Genomic DNA, 22,770 nt, shown 5'->3' on the forward strand with positions numbered 1-22,770 from the left:
CCCTGGTTTTAGGTGCTTTAAGTTAAAGAATACCAGTGGAGATATTTATGGGTTACTCTTTAGCTACCTAATAGGTAATTTTAATCTAGTACCAACATAGCCGAAAATAAACAGTGTCTTTAAAAGTTTAGGTTAGCTTAGGTTTAAATTCTCAATTCTCTTTGTAAGTTATAAAGCAAGCAATCTCTAGGAAAAAGGAATCCACTACTTTATTTGCTAATGGCCAATGTTTGCACAAAACATTTTCCAAAAAAAAAAAAAAAAAGCATCTGCAGCAGGTAAAACAGGTACAGTGATTAACATTGTGGCTTGATTTTTTTTTTCCAAATTACTACATGAAAAAGAAGTATTATCTATAGTGCTCATGTAAGGTCAATAAAAATATCAGGCATGATTCAAAAACCCTCGATTGAGTGGCTATATCAGATGCTGTTATGTAGCAATTTTGTTCCAAAGATTCTTTAGGTGTTATGTGGAGCCAACACAGGGGCAAGTCTATTCGAGTGCCTTAAACCCTTGTTACTCAAAGTATGGTCCACGGTGCAGCAGCACTGGTATCACCTGGGTGGTTATGAGAAATGCAGGATCTCAGCTCCCATGCATAACCCAACCTACTGAATCACAACCTGTGCTTTTAATAGCATCTCCAAGTGATTTATGTACACATGGAAGTTTGAGAAGCACTTCCCTGAACATTCAAAAAAGAATCTGATTTACACCCATTAGACTAAAAATTAGATATTGTCAGACTTTCAAATGTGAACAAAGACATGAGAACTGGTAACACATACACCACCACTAGTGCAAGTGTAAACTGTACAACCACGTTGGAAAACAATTTGGTATTATCTACTAAAACTGAAGAGGCGGGCTTCCCTGGTGGCGCAGTGGTTGAGAGTCCGCCTGCCGATGCAGGGGACATGGGTTCGTGCCCCGGTCCGGGAAGATCCCACGTGCCGCGGAGCGGCTGGGCCCGTGAGCCATGGCCGCTGGGCCTGCACGTCCGGAGCCTGTGCTCCGCAACGGGAGAGGCCACAACAGTGAGAGGCCCGCGTACCGAAGGAAAAAAAAAACAAAAAAAAAAAAAACAAAAAAAAACTGAAGAGGCATATGCCCCACATTCCAGCAATTCCACACCTAAGTACATACTCTGAAGCAACTCTTGCTTTGTACACCAGGAGACACATAAAAGAATATCCTTAGCAATATTTTCACAGTAGCAAAAGAACTGGAATTAACTCATGAAAAAAGATAAATGGCGGGACAGTCACACAATGGAATATATGAAGAAGGGGATGATAAGCAAGCACAAATTTCAAGAGAATGGTTACATTTGGGGAAGTAGTACAAAAGCACACAGGGAACTCCAAAAGTAGTGGTTATATTTTTTAAGCTTGATGGTATATACGTGTTTATTATTGTTTTTTAAACATTTTCATTACATCACATGAGTGCTTCAGTCACATGAGTGATATTGTGACAGATTTTCTTACTCCCATTTATTGCTCCCCTCCTATAAGATGATTGTTTTCTCCACCTGTTGTCATGTTACCTGCAGGGACTATGGGAGGATTATACTGCCTCACATCCCCTGACATCAGGTTTGGGCATCTGACTCATGATGGCAGCAACATCTACAAACAGAAATAGTTCAGCTATGGCTTCTTTTCCATCTGACATAGGAATGACATGTCCTAGGTAAGTGCTGCTTCTTCAGACTGGGTCCTGGGACAAAGATAACACACAGAGCTGCAGCAACCTACAAGCAACATGCAACACGAGAAAGAAAGCTTTGCTGATGAAAGCCACTGAGAGTGCGGAATTGTTTACCACCACAGCATGATCTAACAAAAGCTAACCAAAAAAGTAAATATTTTAAAGAAGAATCTGAACCACAGATTCCCATCTAGTTTAGTTTAAGAGAATCTCTCTGATATATGAGCACATAAGGATTCCGTCTATGGTTAAAGAGTTTGAAAACAGTGTTTTCCAAACATTCAGATCTCATTAACCAAATTTCCCCCCAAATTTTACCAATTTAAAAATGATCTTTCCTTTAAAAATAAAAATGCAGAAAGGACAAAATCTTGGACTAAAAGCCTTTCCATTGAGCACATTTAGATTTATCAAGAACTCACTTCATGCTCCCTGTGAAAGCTTTGTCATGGGCCAGCATTAATCTATAGAGTTGTGTCAGGGAACCACTGACTTAAAGGAAAACAAACTAATACAAAACAATTCTGATGAATTCAACTGTAGTTACGAAAACAAAAAAAACATTAATGCTAAAATTGCTTCTTTTTAGAAGAAAAAGAATTGTATTATATGTGTGTTGATTTACTAAATCAGTATCTTGGAGAAAATCTGCCTATCGTGCTGGAAGAGGCATTCTGTTCCATTGCAAAGGTTAAATAATACACTTGAAAAATTCATCAGAGCTGTGAGTTAGCAGGCCTAAGTCACACCTCATTACTGAGAGAGGCAATAAATGGAAGTTTAACACTGTTATCTTCCCATAACAACAACAAAAAGATTATCGCACTTAGTCTAAAATCTCAAAACTTGTTGGGGGGTGGGTATTTTACATTTGTATAAGCACACATAAAACCACAGCACTGTCTCACACACACACACTAACCTAGAAGTCAAGCCAGCTTATGGTTACTGTGTATTCTTAGTTTCACCACTCTGCAAGTGTGCATTCTGCTTTTTTTAAAATTTATTTATTTATTTTGTTTATTTTTGGCTGTGTTGGGTCTTCTTTGCTGTGCGTGGGCTTTCTCTAGTTGCGGCAAGTGGGAGCTACTCTTCACTGCGGTGCGTGGGCTTCTCATTGCGGTGACTTCTCTTGTGGAGCATGGGCTCTAGGCGTGCGGGCTTCAGTAGTTGTGGCACACGGGCTTAGTTGCTCCGCAGCATGTGGGATCTTCCCGGCCCAGGGCTCAACCCGTGTCCCCTGCATTGGCAGGTGGATTCTTAACCACTGCGCCACCAGGGAAGTCCCCATTCTGCTTCTTTCATTTCCTCTGAATATATGTCTTCTGTTTCTGTTTGTTATGAAGATGTAGATAGTCACCAAACAGGATGTGTTATGTGGTCAGTTAAATCAGATTTCAGAGAGGTCATGCCAGCCAAAACTAGCTAGACCTTAGCCAATATTGCACAAATTATTTTCTTGTTTTATAAAAAATTTTGGTACATTCTTTTGAATAATATCCAGTAAGTACTTAATTGAATAGCAGGTTCACACAGAAGGATTATGTCTATTTAATTTGCTTTTTACAGCACTCAAACCGCAGGCTGCCTTTATGGCCGCTCAGTTTTCTTCCACCACGTTCATTTAAAGAATGAAACTTGGGCTTCCCTGGTGGCGCAGTGGTTGAGAATCCGCCTGCCGATGCAGGGGACACGGGTTCGTCCCCCGGTCCAGGAAGATCCTACATGCCGCAAAGCGGCTGGGCCCGTGAGCCATGGCCGCTGAGCCTGCGCGTTCGGAGCCTGTGCTCCGCAATGGGAGAGTCCACAACAGTGAGAGGCCTGCGTACCGCAAAAAAAAACCAAATAACTGCTACCTCACAAATACTGTCCTCCCCGATTAAAAGGCTCACCTCTAAACTGGAATCAATGTATCCCCCCCCCGCCACACACACACACACACACACACACACACACACTTTTTTTGCTTTGGTTGAAATGCATAGAGTTAGCTCCTAGAAAAAAAATGCTGACTTTTTGGCTTAAACTGGAAACTGTCTAATTAAACTGAATTCAAGCACTCACACAGGTTTCATTTAGGTAACATTTAGGTAATTTAGGTAGTGATGTCAAGCTTTCTTGATCTGGTAGTCCTGATATTCTCTAACAAACACAGAAGCTTGAGAAATCATGGGCATGATTCAGCTCCTGATATCCCAAAGCTAAAGGACTCCATAAAACAATCACTCATTTCTAAGACTGCCCACTGATAGAACAGAGTAACATCATAAAATTTATCAATCCTAAAGTTTCTATAGGCCTAAAAGACAGCCAAACATTTGTAAAGAATTTGTTTGAGCCCAGAGAAAGAATCAGTGGGTATAATAAATCTTCGGTATGATAAATCCTCAATACATCTCAAATAATGTTCCAAAGGAAACCAGAACCAGACAACTGATTTGTTTTCAGAATCACAACCCTCAGCCCCACTTAAAAACATAATTTTTAAAAAAGAATGATTTATTTGGAAGAAGGATACACCGAAGACAAGCCAATGAATCAACTAAAACAAAATCCGCAATTGAACCATTTCTGCTTATTGAGAAAATGTTGACAGAATAAATATAGTGTGTGTCCAAAGAACTAAGTGTATTGCATAAACAAAGTACAGTTCATTCTACCAAGTGCACTGACTGATACTTGGTAGAATGAACTTTGATTATATTTATCCCCTATCAAATCAACTGAAAAGTGAAAAAAAAACCCCAATCATTTAACTAGATTCTGATTAGATTAATAGCAATACAGATTTATAATACAGGTAGTAAACAATGACCAGAAATATCACTTAGTACTACTGTTTGAAACAACTCGGTGAATAGTTGGTAGCAAAGGAGCTAAATCAGAGAACTCTGTTTTGAAGCCGAGAAACTGCTTTTAAACAACAAAAGAGTATATTTCTCCCATTTTAAAACATTTCTTACATGTATCTTATTCAAAAAAACTACTTAACCACACTCTTGCAATTAACTAGCAACTGACATTCCTTAATTTCCTGCAAACTACTGCTGAGAACATCACCACCTTATCAATCACCCTAGATAGAGTCACATGAAACTTTACTTAGAAATTATAGCTACAGAAAGCCTTGCTACTGAAAACTGGTATTTTTCTTTTTCTTTAATGAAGATTGAGCGACCCTTTTATTTTACTTCAGCAACAAGGAAACTTACAGCTACATCTGAAACTCACATCTATGATCAATTTATTCATCTTAATGTTACACTCCTAGTTTTATTTTCTCTGGTAGTGGTTTCATAATTTTTTTAAAACCCAATATTTCTTGTAAATGTTATTTTTTATAAAGTGACTCAACACCTTTGTGTAAAAGGTAGTATACATGAGAATAAAACATAAATAATACATTTCCTTACTGGTTTTCCCTGGCACTTATAAATCTGAAATACCTAAATTTAGAGACTAGGTAACTGGAGTTCAGCATTTCAAATGAAGAGAAATTATTATTCAGAACTCACCAAAAAGTATACTTTCATACTTTTAGCCTTAATACATCCTTATACTCTTAAAGAGAATTCCATTTTTAAAACGCAAACGCACTTCTAGCGCCAACTTAAAATATACACTTTATTCTTCGTACAATTAAAGTGAAAACTGAATATAAAATCTTCCAGAATTGTAAAGTGTAGAATGGATAACCATGTGTCAAAGTAAAAATCTTCTTTCTAAGAAAAGGAAAAGGGAAAAATGATTTGCCACGTGTAAGGTTAACATTTTTCTTCTACATTTGAAGACCAAGAGTGCCCCATAATTTTCATGGTGATCCCATTCCAAATATTTACTCAGAGCCATTCTACCCCTCCAGGGGCCCTTCTCCCTCCCCTATCCCTGAGGAAGCAGCACGCTATACCCTGCTGAGCAGGCCACATAGAATTACACTACCTTCTACTAGGTGACGAAACAGGACAGCTCCCAAACCCAGTGAGGTCTTCCTCAGGTGGTGGCCTACCATCACCTTCCCTCGCTGGGACACCTTCACAATGGTACCACCCAGGGAGATGACACCAATCTTCCCCCTTCCCAAACTGTACTTTCCCTCAATACTGCTCCCTGGTACACAGAGCTGTGAAGGCAGGGCAAGTGCACAAACTCACAGCAAGAGGCTCTATTAGATTAGGTGAACCACAGGTACACAGTGTTACCTTACTCAACTATTTTGGCATCAAACTGAAATAATGATCTAACTCTTTCAGTATCTTTACTCTCTGCAATCAAGTCTCTCCTCTACCCTTTGGTCAGAGCTGCGTACTTTTTAATTCAAATACCAGTTTAAAAAAAAAAAAAAAAAAAAAAAAAGGAGCCCGAGGGCTCTAAGTCCAACTTGAAGTTCAAACTAAAACTACCCTCAAAGTCACCCCAGAACAACTTAGTTGCCACATACTGGCCTTTGCTCATAAAAATATCCTGACTACCTTTCTTTCCCAGCTCATTTGGAAATGGTGCTTCTAACATCCACTGGCATAGAGTTCTATTGTTTTTCTATTTTTCACAGAAGTGATATGTGTTCAATGCAAAATAAACAAATAAATCAAGGACAAACAAAGTTGTTTATTCTGGAAACCCAGCATCCAGAGATAATCACTGATGATATATTAGTGCGTATGATAACTTTATTGTTGATATACTTTTTTCTAGGTCTATGTTTGAAACAAAAATGGGTTCATATTACACACAGTTTGGCATCCTGCTCTTTGCACTTCATAAAATATCAAAAAAGAGTGTCTTATCAGTATCCCACAAAGTTATTTTTAATGGCTACTTAAAATTTCCTCTTTCTAAAACTCCCAGGGGCTCTAAACTTTCTTCTTTCCTACTTCTCCCCCTCCACGGTTTCCCAGTAGGAACACAACTAAAAGGCAACATTCATTCAATTAATACATCCTAAACACTTCCAGAAAACTAACATTCCACTGTATTCACAGCAATTATTTCATTTATATTTTATATTGTTAGATGATCATGAATAAACAACTGTATCTGTGCCACCAAGTTCCAAGGAAGGGCCAGGCTGCCATCAAGTCTACAGTGTGTCTCCCCCATGAGCCATGACATATAATTCAAAATAACTCCAAACAAAATAAGAGTCACAACAAGGTACAACTTTTCCTAGAAAGACTATTTCATTGTTTCTTTAAAAGTCACAAAACATTAACAGATGGCCAACAGGCACATGAAAAAATGCTCAACAACGTATTAGAGAAATGCAAATCAAAACCACAATGAGGTATCCTTTCACACTGGTCAGAACAGCCATAACCAAAAAGTCTACAAATAATAAAGGCTGGAGAGGGTGTGGAGAAAAGGGAGCCCTCCTACAGTGTTTTTTTGTGGGAATGTAAATTAGTGCAGCCACTATGGAAAACACTATGGAGGTTCCTTTAAAAAACTAAAAACAGAACCACCATATGACCCAGCAATACCACTCCTGAGCATATATCCAGAAAATATGAAAACTCTAGTTCACTCAGTGTTCACAGCAGCACTATTTACAAGAGCCAAGACACAGAAACAACCTAAATGTCCACTGACAGATGAATGGATAAAAAAGTGGTATATATATACAATGGAATACTACTCAGCCATAAAAACAAATGAAATATTGTCATTTGCAGCAACATGGATGGACCTAGAGATTATCAAACTAAGTCAGACAGAGAAAGACAAATATTATATGATATCACTTATATGTGGAATCTTAAAAAATAATACAAATGAATCTATATACAAAATAGAAACAGACTCACAGACATAGAAAACAAAATTATGGTTACCAAAGGGCAAAGGGAGGGAGGGGAAGGGATAAATTAGAAGTACGGGATTAACAGATACAAACCACTATACATAAAAGAGATAAGCAACAGGATTTACTGTTTAGCACAGGGAACTATATTCAATATCTTGTAATAACCCATAATGGAAAATAATCTGAAATATATATATTAAAAAAAACTGAAAAAAATTTCAAAATATTATTTAATTTTTTTTCTCTCTTTTGGTGCCCCCTTGCTAATGCTCAAACACATGCTTACATTGTCTTTTAAGCATGTCTATTAAGCATGTCTATTAAGCTGTCTATTAAGCATGTCTATTAAGCATGTCTATTAAGCTGCCTCCTGGGATTGAGAAAAGAATAGGTTTTGTTCCAAGGAATAATATGAGTTTAAACTCAGATGATAAAATCTATGCACAATCAAAATCCCAGACTTGAGCACACAGATTTCAGTCAAACACATTTTGAAACGGAGAATATTAACTGCTTGTTCAAAGTTGTACTATTCATGTGGAATCACTGGCAAATGCTTTATGCTGTGTTTGAAACTGTACAAAGCTTCCCGAGATACATGCAATGCTTTCATTATATGAATAAATGGATAACATGATTTGCATTGAGTGGTTTTACGGGGGAATTTCAAGTGACTTATTCAGCAAATCTCCACACTTCAATTAAAAGAGACGATTTGCTTCCAAAAAATTAAATGTGAAGAAGTATCAACACACTAATGATATTGACAGTAGTTTAGAGGCTGGGTTCTAAAGTCAAACTGCTTTGGCTTAAATTCTGACTTTCACTAGCTATGGGACGTATGCCTCTATACTTTAGATTCCTCATGAAAAAATATCTCCTCCATTGGGTTACTGTGAGAATTAAATGACTTAATACATGTAAGGTGCTTAGAACAGTGTATTGAGCCTTCAATAAATATTAGCTAGTTACCGTCATCCTTATTCATTATTATATATTTTTGTAAAAGGCTCAAAACCTACTTTCCACCTCTTTCTCCCCTTACTAAGGAACAGACTAGACCACAGAATCACAAAAATGTTATACAGTGCTGTATTAAACCCCTACCTTATAATTTTCAGATCAACTGTTTTGTTCCTACTTTCTTTAAAAAATAAACTGAAGTTTAATATTTACATTGTATACACTGCACTCATCCTATTTTTCATTTAACTGCTAGCATGCTATAAAATACTGTATATCTATAATGACCAGTATATACACAGAACAAATGGTACCTATATATACTGAACAACACAGGTCTTCAGGAAACCACAATGTTTTAAAAGGAAAAAAGAAGATGAAAGCTGGAATAGGAAGTAGCTCTAATACTGTTGTTAAATTTAAATATCATATCTAATGTACTTTTTTACTTTTAAAAAGGTATCTAAATAACATTTTTACAATTTACAAGTAAAACAGACTACCTTAAACCATTAGTGTAAGGTTTATTCTAGACTAGAGAACTAAGTCTGCTCAACCAGAATGAGAAATATTACAAAGATAGAATCCATCATGAGTTTGCCTGGGGTTATTCTGAAACCTATAATCCAGAAATGACAGACAAGAATTCTCTGACTTTTTTTTTTTTCCAAAGAGTACTAGAACATTACCATAAAAATTCTTTACTGTTTGTTATGTAAAAGATAGAGGAAAGTGGGAGATAAAATGAAGAAAATAGGCCAGGCTTTGGACTCTGGGCCTACCTATTAATTTTGCTTTCTTGATCATAGATATAACAGTCTGCTTTAAATCTCAGGAGAATACACTGGTTAATAATGAAAAAGATTTATTTCCCCACTAAATGTTCTTTGGCCTGATTACTTTCCTATATTGTTTATTCATACCTTACCAGGAATATGAATAGCTTATCAAAAAGCCACTCTGAGAATAAAAAAAAACCACTTCTTCAAAAAACTAAAGTCTAGGGAATTCCCTGGAGGTCCAGTGGTTAGGGCTCCATGCTTCCAATGCAGGGGGCATGGGTTTGATACTTGGTCGGGGAACTAAGATCCTGCAAGCCATGTGGTGTGGCCAAAAAAAAAAAAAAAGAACTAGAGTCTAATCCATAAGTCCTCCCAAATATTTAAAAACTTAAACCCCAAAGAAAGGAGAACAATCACCCATTCTACAGAACATCAAAACCACTGAAAGCAAAAAGAATAGACTTTGCTTGTATGTACTTGTATAATCTTTTCTGAAAACCTAGGAGGTAGACATGTTCATACACTACAGTTCAGGAAACTGAGTCTCAGAGAGGTTAAGTAATATGCTCAAGTTACAAAGTCAGTAAAATAAAGACACAGGACTCAAATTCACAACTTTCTTACCAGCTAATGATAAAGCAGAAATGACAGGCATTCCCTGTACACCAGTGTGAGTGGCCACGGAGACGAGGATTACAGAACAAGTCCTTCAGTGCTCCCTCCCAACTCCATGCGCTACACCGGCATCTAGCAGGTTGGATTCAAGTTATTTTTGAACACGGTTGATTGCTCAAGAACGGAAACAGCTCCCCCCCAAGTCTCACCCCCTAATTCACAGGTGAATTATCTTCTGCCTTATCTTCTGTTAATAAATAAATGAGCAATTATTTACTGAAGACCCAGAAATGTAACCATACCATAAATTGCCCTTTTTATAAGTGCCATATAATGTGGTGTAGAAGGAAGAGACCACTTATATCTTTAGTATCTCAAACGCTCTTGTTTTATAATACATAATTGCACTTATTTACATGAAGGTTGCTCTTTACTAGTCTGTGAGCTTTTGATACAAAATTCTGCATATTCCCCACTCAGTATTAGTCAAAATGTAGGTGGTGTCCACTAAAAATGTTGAAAGAAGGAGTGAACGAAACATTGACGAGTTGAACCTTAAATAACAACATTTAGAGAGATGGAGAAAAAGAAGGGGAAGTACGTCCTAATGAGGTGGCTGGCAACCAAGCAGACAACTGCCGGGGAAATGGATAGGCAGGTCTGAGTAGAAGATCTGTATCACCAAGCAGCAAAAAAACGGTAAACTGGAAGATCTGGAATTCCTGACTGCAGGGTTAGGACTTCATTTTCTAAATTAGGCCAAAGGTTTCTGAACATTTATTTTTAATGCAGGGGAATGCTTTGTTTAAATTAAACCCTACTCGAAACCCCAATATAGAAAACAGGTAAAAGCAAAGCCGTACCGGTTGAAGCCCCACTCAGTCCCCATCTTACCTAATTGAGAAGCCCCCAAAGCCCCTCCTTGGAGCACAGTTTGAAAACCACTGGGTTAGAAAAAGGTCTGGAAGGACAGATACCAAAGTGCTCAGAGCACTGACTTCTGGAGAACTGGGTTGGCCTAGGTTGAGGGAGCAGGGTAAGGAAGGACTTGAAATACTATTTTCACTTTTTAAATCCTGCCTTTTTTTTATATTATTTGAACTTTTGTTTATATTGAGCACTTTTTACTTTTTAATTTCAAAAGAAATAAGATACCATTGATCTAAAAAAGCATTTTTAATGGTTAAATTTCTTCACGAGAATTGCCACATTTATTTTTTTAAAGAAGATGTTGGGGGTAGGAGTTTATTAAATTATTTATTTATGGGGCTTCCCTGGTGGCGCAGTAGTTGAGAGTCCGCCTGCCGATGCAGGGGACACAGGTTCGTGCCCCGGTCCGGGAAGATCCCACATGCCGAGGAGCGGCTGGGCCCGTGAGCCATGGCCGCTGAGCCTGCGCGTCCGGAGCCTGTGCTCCACAACGGGAGAGGCCACAACAGTGAGAGGCCCGCGTAACGCAAAAAAAAAAAAAAAAAAAAAAAAAAAGATATATAAAATCTAATTTACAAAACTAATTAGCGAAGTTTCCATATCTCAAAAAATGTATTAAAGAAAAATCTGAAACAGAACTTGAAGCCTCTCTACCTTTCATGAATTTTTCATAACTTCTCTTGCCACTTATCAAAACCATACACTGAAACAATTTTCCTTCACAGTTGGGTTTCACTATCCAATTCTGTGAAGTCACAGTACTGTGACAGTACAATCATTCTCTGGCAACAAACTGACATCACTAAATTCTTAATGGTAAGTTCTGTTGGGTATATGGATGTTCTATTTTTACTTCTAAGATCAAAATCTATTTTCTGTTGCCTCTCCATTAAGCTCATATGATTGATACATTTTTTTTTTCTTGGACAAGAAAGTAGGATTTATTGGTGGGCGTGAGTAAGGAGGGGACAGCGCCAAGGCTCTCGCGAGTGCAGGGCCCGCCATCTGTCCATGGGGCCACAACGAGGGATGCATTCGACTCCACAGCCATCCGGGATAAGCCACTTTCCTGGCACCATGTTTTCAAATTTGTCCGCATTAAACTTTGTAAATCCCCACTTCTTGCAGATGTGGATCTTCTGGCGGCCAGGGAACTTGAACTTGGCCCTGCTGTGGGCCTCAATCACATGTTCCTTGTTCTGCAGCTTGGTGCAGATGGACATCATGACGTGGCCAATGTGGACCCTGACCCCTGTGCCCTGGGGCTTTCCAAAGGCACCACCCATACCTGCCCGGAGCCTAGACTGGGGTCAGCATGCCAGTCATTAATGTCCACTGGAAAGGGCTGTCTTCGAGGTCCCTTAGGGCAACCTATACAGGCAACAGGCTGCATACACTACCGAGGAGGCTGCTGTTTGCAACCATTGCGCACCAGGCCCCCATGGGGAAAAGAGCACAGTTGGCTGGATTGGCTGCAGATGATTGATACATTTTAATCAATGTATTCTCTTTGTCCCCAGCCATCTTTATAAAACTGCCTTTTGGTGAGTGCTCAGAGAATGCCTATCTGTTCAAACAAAATATAAATGGCTGCCCGATTGCCTCCTCCTGTGAACAGCCTGCAATGTTCTGTACTTCTTGAAAGCGGAAACCCCAGACTCAGAAAGTCCGTTGTTCTTTTTCTTATCTCTACTACTGTTTTAGTATAACAAAAGTACTTTTTGTTAAATTAACTTTTTGTTAAATAAGTGAATGGAGTTCTATCACTAATGAATCCAACTGGGCAAAAAGAATTTCTAATAAAAACCTTTTTCCGGCTTCCCTGGTGGCGCAGTGGTTAGGAATCCACCTGCCAATGTGGGGGACACGGGTTCGAGCCCTGGTCCGGAAGATCCCACATGCCGCGGAGCAACTAAGCCTGTGCACCACAACTACTGAGCCTGCGCTCTAGAGCCCACGAGCCACAACTACTGAGCCCATGTGCCACAACTACTGAAGCCTGTGCACCTAGAGCCTGTGCTCCACAACAAGAGAAGCCACCACAATGAGAAGCCTGCGCACCGCAACGAAGAGTAGCCCCCACTCACCACTAGACAAAGCCCGCGTACAGCAACGAAGACCCAACACAGCCAAAAATAAAATAAAATAAATAAATAAGTAAATAAATAAAAATTAAAACAACAACAACAAAAAAAAACCCTTTTTCTTTTTCCAAAAGCAAGGATTGCTAGAAACATCAAGGTCACTTCTACTACTATGTAACAGTTCTAATAGTCAGGGTATTTAGACTCTATCAGCAAAGATTTGCCTAGTGCCTACTGGGCATGGGGCACCATGCTAAACGCCAGACGTTCAGTGTGAACAAGACAGAAGCAAGGCCTGCTCTCATAGATCTTTCCCTCTTGGTGCAAAGGCACTTTGGCAAACCACGAATCTTTATGAAACGAGAAGTTCCAGTACCAAAAATAGAAATATTCTTTAGAAGAGACCAGAACCAGACTTTGGAATACCCGTAACACTGGGCCGAGGAATGCAAAGTTTATATTTGAGTAGAGGAAAACGACGTATTCAAAGGGATCCTTAGAAAATATTAATCTAATCAGGCTCTGATTAAACCTTTTCAATGGCTTCTCATTTCCTCTAAGATAAAGCCAAAATGTTTAAAAAGGGTAACTAAATCTTGCATCACCCTTCCCACCTACCCAAGATCTTTGGCTGTGGTCATACTGTTCTTTTTCTCTGTTTCCTTTATTGTAGGGATTTTCAAACTTTATACATCACACTCTAGTAAAGTATCTATGTGTGACACGCTTATTTTCTATTTTATTTCTTTTTAAAAACATGCAGTTCACAACCACTAAATTAATTTTACAATCTCCTGGTAGGTACCTGCAGCTTGAAAAATACCACCTTGGTATATACCACACTCTCTCTCTCTCACTTCTTGGCCTTTCCACACATTCTTTTTGCCGGAAACATTCTTGCTCATCCTCCTTCTTGCCTTTTTCTGGCTACTTCCTATGCTACTTTGTGACCTGAGCTCTTAAACATCACTTCCCTGACCCTCTTAGATTAGTTCCCCCTCCTCTGTGTTCCTGAAGTACTCTATGCTTTCTAACATTCATTAAGCTTTACTGTAATTGTATGTGTGCTAATTGTCTTTCTAGGCTGTAAACTCCATAAGCATCAGGACCCATTCTTGGTCTCTGCTGAATCCTGAGAGCCTAGCCCAGTGCCTGTTACTTATTAGGCACTCAGTCAATGAGGAGTAAAGCAAGTAAGGAAATGGACTTGAATAATCTATATATTTAACCGCACAATGAAATGAGCACCCACTTAAAAACTGTTAAGAGGTTTCGCCAGTTCAAAGGAAAATATATTCTCAGTTCCAATTATATAATTGGTGATTAAGTTCCTAAGTTAGCCTACAAAACGCTATTACCCACAAGCACTTAACTGATGAGCGGATGGCTGCTTATTTGCCTCTCTGCAAGGACAAGAGAACTTTCACTCCTCTAAGTAGGAGAAAACAGGATTAAAGGGACACCTTGCTTTCTCCCTACTCTATCAGTTCCTCCTAGAGCAAAGTGACTTATCTCATGGCTGAGATAAGACTAAAGGTCAATATTCCAGACAGGCCCCAGCCCTGAGCTCTCACTGGCTGTTGGATTTATCTGTCTTCAAGAAGAGAAGGTTCTCCTTTCCCTTCCAACTCCTATGAGGAAATTTCCCCAAGACAGGGCTTTCCCTGCCTGCAGGGGAGACCTGCAGTTTTTTAGGCGCTATAGAATCACGTGGGTAGATAAATTAAGAAGGAACAGAGGAAGTGTGGGTCTAAGCTAAATTCTCCAATCCAGCTTTACCAGAAATGAAAATTAAATTATATTTTAATAGTACTATAATCCTCATCTGGCTTCTTGAATCTGATCTCAATTTGCAGAATCTGGAGAGAGAAGAGATGTAATCAGCAAACTGAAAAGCTCCAAGAGGAATAACAGTCATCCCAGTCTGATTTCTGGGTCTGAGGAGAAGCGTAGCACAGAGCAACAAGGTGGAGCAAAAGGGAAGGGAATGAAATGAAGGAGAAAAGGGTTTCTTTCACTTTTCCTCGTTTGAATTTTTCTTGGGCAAAAATGTCTAAAGAAGTTGAACCTATCTTTGTGTCCTACAACCTTCCCCTCCAAATTGTTTCTCATTCTTGCTTCTCTTTTCTCATCTTCCAGACCTTTTATGCTGCCCATAGATCTCCATTTTCAACACCCACACTTGTAGAAATAGACCAAGTTTTCCCCAAACCTCCAAAATGTTCCATGATCCCATACCACTAACGTCTCCTATCCCTCCTCATGTCAAAACTCCCATTTCCTCAGTGCAGCTGATCTGGAGGAAAGCAATCTGATCAAATTCGTTCACATTAAGATAAAACAACTGGCTGACAGTCTACCCAGCCTACTAGAGATATACATATTTTTTATTTTATACACACACACACACACACACACACACACACACACACAGACATTTTTAAGCTATAGAAATCTAACTACAGTAATTTCAGACAAAAGATGAGGGGTGCCTAAAAATCTCCCATAAAGGAGGCAGGTCCGCTCTGATCAGCATTTCCCAGGGATCACATCCCCAAAGTTGTTCCCACATTTTCCCCAACTTTCAGTCCTTAAGTGACATTAAAAACCCCAGGGGGCAGAGAAAGCCAACTTGGGAAAGCATTTGTAACTACAGGATATTTAGTCATCCATTGGGTAAGTCAGTTACAATCAATATTAGGTTGGATACGTTATAATTTCAGTATGTTTGACAATCATTCTATTAGGTAAAACATATACTCAGGTTATATATTGCAATTATTACCTCATTCTACTAATGAGGTCAATGAGGCATAAAGGGGTTAAATAACATTTCCATTGTTTAAAGTTTAGTAGTTGAAGAGCAGGACTGGACGGCTCTTCACCCACTTTGAATCAGTTGTTTATCCATTAATTCCACTTGAAAATCTCTAATTTTATTTTCCATAACGTTTCTGAAATTTGGTAGTGCACTTTAGAACAGTCATATTAGAGTAAAAGAAAAATGAGCTTGAATTCCTGGGAGATAAACATCATGTCTTTTTCAGTGGTTTTTGTATGAAAGACCTGAAGCTGATGCTGAATTTGTGTGCGCTCAGAAATTAAGCACGGAATAGGCAAAGTAGCATTCATTCAGCTGCAAGTGGCTCTTAACTTCAGCGCCATAAAAGATACTTATTTGCCGCCCAAATATGAATATAGCTGTAATAAAGACTACACACACTTAGGATGACAAGATCTTCCACTTTGCCTGAGAAGTATATGAAATTTTAATTGAGTAATTGGTGTTTGCTATTTTTTATTAGTTTGCTTAGCTAGCCACCAAAATAAATTATTTGTAATTAAAGTGATAACTGGGACTTTCCAAACCAAGCATAGAATACATGAAAATGCTGTGTGTGTTCTCTCTTGACTTTGGTCATGAACACACTTTTTCTGGCTTTTCTCAAAATACCAGAAAGGGTAAAGGGGCAGTAAGGCACCCAAGAAATGACAGTTAGCATATTCTGACAGACTTAAACGGCACTTATTCACTTCCCCCAAGTAGAAGCATTATGTTGCTTGGTATCAGGTTGGTTGGGTTTTTCGGTCAGTACTCGTCCCCCAAACCTAGAATTTTTTAAATATAATTCAACAATAAAAAGACAACCCAATTAAAATATGGGCAAAAGATCTGAATAGACATTTCTCCACAGCAGATACACAAGTGGCCAATAAGCACATGAAAAGATGCTCAACATAATTAGTCATAAAGAAATGCAAATCAACACTACTTCATACTCACCAGAATGTCTGTAATAAAAACTAGCAAATAGTCAATAACAAGTGTTGGTGAGAATGTGAAGAACGTGGAACCCTCATACACTGATGAGAATGTAAAATGGTGCAGCTACTTTGGGAAAGTCTGACAGTTCCTGAAAAAGTTAAATATACAGACCCAAAAGAATGGGAATCATATGCCCACATAAAAACTTGTACACAAATGTTCATAGCAGCATTATTCACAATGGCCAAAAAGTAGAAACATCCTTAATGTCCATCAACTGAAAATGGATAAACAAAATGTGATATTGTAGTACATCAATACGATGGAATACTATCCAGCCATAAAAAATAAGTACTGATACATGCTACACATGGATAAACCTTGAAAACATTATGCTGTGTGAAGGAAGCCAGACACTAAAAGCCACATAATGTATGATGCCACTTATATGAAACTTACAGGATAGGCAAATCCATAGAGACGGAAGGAGATTAGTGGTTGCCAGGGGGTGGGATAACGGGGGAATGAGGAGTGACTTTTAATGGGTATAGGGTTTCATTCTGGGGTGATGAAAATGTTCTGCATGGTGGTGATAGTTGCAAAACTCGGTGAAAATACTAAAGGCCGCGCTTTAAAAGGATGAATTTTGTGGTATGTGAACTATATCTCAATTTTTTAAAAAAATTCTTCATTTACAGAAAGAAGTTACATAGACATATAATATACCTACAAATGTATTACATACATATACGTATTCTCTTTCTATGAATCAACGTTTGGGTTTTTTTTTAGTTGAGATATATATCACAAATATAAAGAAAGGAATGAAAGAACACGGTGACACGGAGCAATTGTGAGCCCTGAAGCCTTGGATCTGGGGTGTGCCCCAGCCTGACTCGCAGGGTCTCCATCCGTGCTCACCTTCCACCCATCACTCAGCCACCACCCGCTGTCCGGTCCACTGTCAGGGCCGGGGACGACCCACCACGGCCGCCCGGCTCCGCTGCGGGCGCCCCAGGGCCGGCCAGCCCTCCCGCCCGAGGTGGGGCTGCCGCGGCGGGCCCGGCTCGGGCGCTGCCTGCGGGCCCGGAGGGGACACGGCGGCTCGGGCGGGCCCCGCCGCTCGGCCGCTCCCCCTGCCCTGGCCTCCCTACGCCCCGGCCGCCGGGTCTCAAGCCTCCCTCTAGTACCTGGGATGCGCCCGAACCCCGCGCCGCGGCCAAAGCCGAGACTTTCCCTCCATTATCACCTGCCCGGAAAGCGGTGCAAGGAGAGGGGACCCCGCCTCCTCAGACGCGACCGAGGCACCGTGGCAGGGGACGGAAGGGGCATTCACCTAGTTCCCCCGCGGCGGCAGCGGCGGCGGCGGCTGCCCAGCGGCCGCGGCTCCTTCCGCTGGCGCGCCTCCTCGCGCCGTCGCAGCCCCACGGTGACAGCCCCGGAGCCGGCGCCCTCCGCCCGCGGGCTTCCAGCCGCCCGCCCCGCCCCCGCGCGGCCGCCCAGCGCAGGCGCAGCCGCGCCACCGCCCCGGGGGAAGCGAGAGCCTGGTGATGTGGCCGCTGGGTTGGCGATCGGGAGCGCGAGCGCCGCCTTCTCCCGGACCTTTGGCCGCAACCTGACGAACGCGGGCCGAGAACCCGATAGGGCAGAGCAAAAGGGGAATATTTCAAGGGATGCTACTCAGCAGAGAAGGGCTGTGGACTTCCTTGTTCGTCAGCCCCCTCCATCCCCACCGACCCACGCACATCCACATCGCTGGCTGCTCCTTGGTCCGAGCCCCCAAATCTATGACTCATGATTTCTGTTCTCAGACCAGGGACCTCCTGCTGGCCGTCTTCATATTTCCTTCTCACAGACCGGGGTTAAAACTGTGTAAGCCTTTCTTAAGAGCAGTGCAGAATGGGCCATGCTTGATCCGAGGTAGGAGAGAAGGGGAGCGACCCCAGAAGAATGAGATTTAGGTCAGCTCCCAGCAGTGGGAGAGAGGTGTACAGGCAAAGTGCATGGGCCCTGTGGAGGTGTCTGGAATGCCACACTTTTCAAGCTTGCCCGTGTTTGTTTTGTAGTCTATATAAAAGTGAGCCACAGTTTGCAACGTAAAGCCGAGAACTCGTGTATTTTATTTAACAACTATCTTTTGAGCATCTTTTGCAGGTAATGGGCAACGCCGCGGAGGTATTCCAGTGACCCAAACAAAGGTTTCCGTCCTCAGGCTCTTCTTCTAAAAGAGAGACTGTCATTTAAAAAATTACACAGCAAATAACACTTCCTCAAATCAAAGCTTCCACCAACTCTAAGTCACTCCAATGAATTAGTAGCAGATTTTCAGGTGCTAAAGGATATCAGAGAGTACATTTATCCCGTTTGTTTCTTTTGCTTTGCCATCAGAGTTTTGACCTTCACCTTCAGGGTGCTTCTGTATCAGTCTTGGCCATCTGGGGTAATGCTTTTTATAATGGCCCATGCAAGTGTTCTGAACGTCATTATTAGGAAAGAAAGTATAATTGCAAGGAATATGGAAAAACAGTGTTTTGACTGCCTTTTCAAGTGGTTTCTGTTCTTAATGCTTTGAATTGCATATCACTCAGAGGTAATTAGCTGCTGTTGAAAGTTTGCCAGAAGTAGTTGCAAACGGATGTGTTCCTCCTCTGGGTCCTGCAGTCTTTCAAGATTTCTGCGCAAAGCATACATAGGAGAGGCCACCCTCTACCGGCTTTGAAAATTCTACCAACATTTCTTCTCAGAGAGCTGATGGCTTCCATTGCCCTGAATTTCATTAGTCGCCATGTATGTAGCAACCTTCTGCTTATACAGCACCCTTCGTTCTGTATGCCACAACATAGAGTATATTTTTTTAGTTATTTTAAGCTTCGAGTTGGAATCCAAATTTAAGTGGAAGCTGGCGAAGAGCTACCCCCTTCTGAAAAGTTAGGTCCCGATGTGTGCAGGCAACACCACATTACTAGTTCATCTTCTGCCTGACAGCTGGCAACCCTAAATGTGAAGCAAGTGACTTAGAGTTGAGGATATGTAGTAATCACTGTTGGATGATGCTAGAGAAAAGGCTGGGAGTTATGAAAGTGTGTAACAAAGGAACCTGTCTGTTCTGGCGGATAAGAAAGATCTCTTTGAGGAAGTGACATTTAATCTGAGCCTTGAAGAATAAAGAGGAGGAGGCCTGGCAACAAAGGGAAGGGGGTGGGGTGGGGAGTGTGCCCTTGAAGCTACAGAAACTGCGGATTTGAAAGCCCTTTGGTAGGAAGGGGTTTCACCTGTGGAGGCCTTGGGACAGGGCCACTGTGGCCAGAGTGAGATGGCTCGTTCTGCAGGAGAGGCCGGCAGGAGCCTTGAGGACCACGCTGAGGACTTTGGATTTATTCCTAAAGACAAAAGGAAGCCACTGAAGAGTTGGAGAGGGTCCATTTGGACATGATCAGATTTGTCTTTATGAAAGACATTGCTGGTCATATGTGTGGACCAGGAATAGGAAGGGAGCAATGGAGGAGGCGTGAAGGCCCGTTTGTGGGCAATGGGGATTTAGGAGGTAGTGGGTCAAAGAAGTAGATCAGGGTTAGAACTGCAAAGGCTTGATCTTTGACTGTGTGTGGAAGGTGAAGGAGAGAAAAGTGTCCAAAAATGACTCCCGGGCTTCTGGCTTGAGCTTATCCTACTCGCTGAGAGGGAGAATCTGGAGGAGGAAGGCTAAAAGGGACCATTTTGAGTTACTTTGGACATGCTGGGTTTGCAGCCTCTATGAGCTATCCAAGTGAAGATGCTGAGTATATATTTGGAAAATAAATCTGGAACTCAAAGTAGAGATCTGGACTGAAGATAAAGCTAAATTTTAAGAGAACAGGGAATATGACTTGTTTGTAAGAATTGAACCTCTAAGGTTTAGAGAAGATGAGCAGAAGCAAAGGGAATCTAAATTTACTACTTGTGAGATGCTTCACAGAGGTTATTTTATTTAATCCTCACCCCCTATGAGGGCAGTGTTATAATGCCGTTTTTCAGATGAGGAAACTAAGGGTTAAATCCTTGCTCAAAACTACTTAAATTCCCAATTAAATAAGAATCTCTGCGGGTAGTTTTGATGATCACTGAGGTTCAAGAACCACCCTGTGGACTGTTTAAAAGTGGTCCCACAAACCATATAAAGCACTCATAAAGAAAAGAGGATTAGAGGAAAGCATGATTCAGAGAACATGCAGCCCATGCAGCCCATGTTTGCAGACATATGTCCCATTTCTTCCCCCTCCCCCGCATCCTACAATATTAACACTCCTCCCAGGAATCTCTAGAACATTCATTTGTTCATTCAATCAACAAGTAGTCATGGTAGACTTACTATGTGCCAAATAATAATAATAGTAGTCATTCATTCATTTACAAATATTTACTGAGCACTTACCTAATGCCATGCTCTCTCTGTTCTGTGCTCTGGGAATAGAGCAGTGACCAAAATGAACAAATTCCTGCCTTACAGAGTTCACATTCAAGTGGAGAAAGACAACAAACAAACTGACATATGCTTGTATATGTATATTGATAGACAAATGTATATCCCATATGGTGGTAACTACTATGAAGACAAAGAAAACACAGGAGTTGGAGAGTTTGGGGGCAGGTTGTGGGGATGTGTAGACAGAAAGGGAGACTTTCTGTCTATAGGGTGATCCAGGGAGGTCTTGCAGGTGTGAACAGAAAGGAGTGAGGGAAGAGCTCTGCTATCTGGGAAGTACAGCAAGCACAAAGGTCCTGAGACAGAAGTGTGTTTGTTGTGTTCAAGAGACAGCAGAGTCCTGTGTGGCTGGAGTGATGTGATCAAGGGAAGAGTGGTCCCAGGTGCAGGCAGAGCAGTGGCTGGAGGCAGGTCACGAGGCTTGTAGGCCATGGTGAGGTCTTTGGCTTTCACTCTGGGTGAGACAGGAGCCACTGAAGGGCTCTGAGCAGAGAAGTGGTTTAGGGTTCAACGGGATCCCCGGTGGAGGACTGAATGAGACTCTGAGAAGAAAGTCAGGAGACAGGAATGAGGTCACCTGGTGAGGTCTCGCTGTTCTAATCGCCTTGTCAGAGTGAACTCACCCAGTCTTCGTGACAACTCTCTACGTTAAGTACTGCTGTTATTCCTACTTTATGGGTGAGTAACTGAGCCATTACAGTGTGCCTCAGATTCCACAGCTGTAAAATGGGGATGATAGGACTCCTGAGTTTACCACTGCATTGTTTGTCAGGGAAGACACACAACTCAATAAACAATTACAATAATATCTGGGGCTGTGAGGGAGAGTCTGAGGGGCTGCAGTTGTACAAAGCAGCAGCATCTTCCAAAGTTTGTGGAGAGGGAAGACTTACAAGAAGAAGTGATAGTGAGCTGAAATCTAAAGGATCAATAGTTCAACTAAAAGCCATTTTAGGAGGTAGGATAGGAAAGGAAGGAGAGTATCCCAGGCAGACGGAACTACTTATGCAAAAAAGAGGGGGGACAGGGATTTTAAGGAATTGAAGAATTTCAGTGTGACATTTGTATCTCCTTTAGAACACCTTGTTGATTGGTCCCTATTGAGAGTTTTCCTCCAAGAACTCATGGTAATGTTTCAAGGGTTCCCTATTCCTGGTGTCTTTAGAACGTGTCTCTGAGAAAACAGAGGTCGGCTATCCTTGAATATTCATCAGGGCCCTGTCATTCCTCAACCATGCCCATGGGTTCCTGCCTCCCAGCTTCGGGGCTTGGTGTTCTCATTAACTAGGACACTCCATTCTCCCATAAGCCTTCCCGAGTCTGCACCCACCAGCTGAACTCAGGGTCTTCGCCCACCAGCTGAACTCAGGGTCTTCGCTCTTCGCTTCCATGATGGCCAGTGAAGGGCATGATCATGGCACTTAATTAAAATACCACGTTGGAAATGTTTACTTATCTGTCCATCGTTCTACTAGGTTGTCAGCAGGGCCTTTAAATCTCAGACTAGCACACTGTTGTTAGCCTTGAACAGATACTCAATAATTTTCACCCTGAAGTGAATAAATAAATACATTTTAATTGACCTTCCTTTACTTTTAGTGGTGCTGCTACCAGCATTTTGATTTTCTGTTCCAGTTCCACTCCCAGCAGAA

The 22,770-nt window shown here is 41.1% G+C and overlaps 1 protein-coding gene and 1 non-coding gene across 5 annotated transcripts in view; both read right to left on the bottom strand.

Annotated features, from left to right (window-relative positions):
• The window catches only part of SLC41A2 (solute carrier family 41 member 2), a 129,285-nt gene extending 111,151 nt beyond the window's left edge, over positions 1–18,134 (bottom strand). The window contains exon 1 of one of the 4 annotated variants that reach the window (XM_033427576.2): positions 17,906–18,134. The gene's annotated coding sequence lies outside the window, so the exon portion shown is untranslated. Of the gene's footprint in view, positions 1–5,655; positions 6,029–9,885; positions 9,999–17,905 lie in introns of those variants that run through there. The other 3 variants (XM_033427579.2, XM_033427577.2, XM_004269435.4) reach the window with 3 other exon arrangements.
• On the bottom strand, positions 12,150–12,284 carry LOC117201183 (small nucleolar RNA SNORA70). Its single transcript, XR_004483160.1, has one exon. It is a non-coding gene; the product is annotated as a small nucleolar RNA SNORA70 (small nucleolar RNA).
• Positions 18,135–22,770: the final 4,636 nt, after the last annotated feature.

Source organism: Orcinus orca, chromosome 11, assembly GCF_937001465.1.
Source record: "Orcinus orca chromosome 11, mOrcOrc1.1, whole genome shotgun sequence".
In the NCBI taxonomy this organism is placed as follows: Eukaryota; Metazoa; Chordata; class Mammalia; order Artiodactyla; family Delphinidae; genus Orcinus; species Orcinus orca.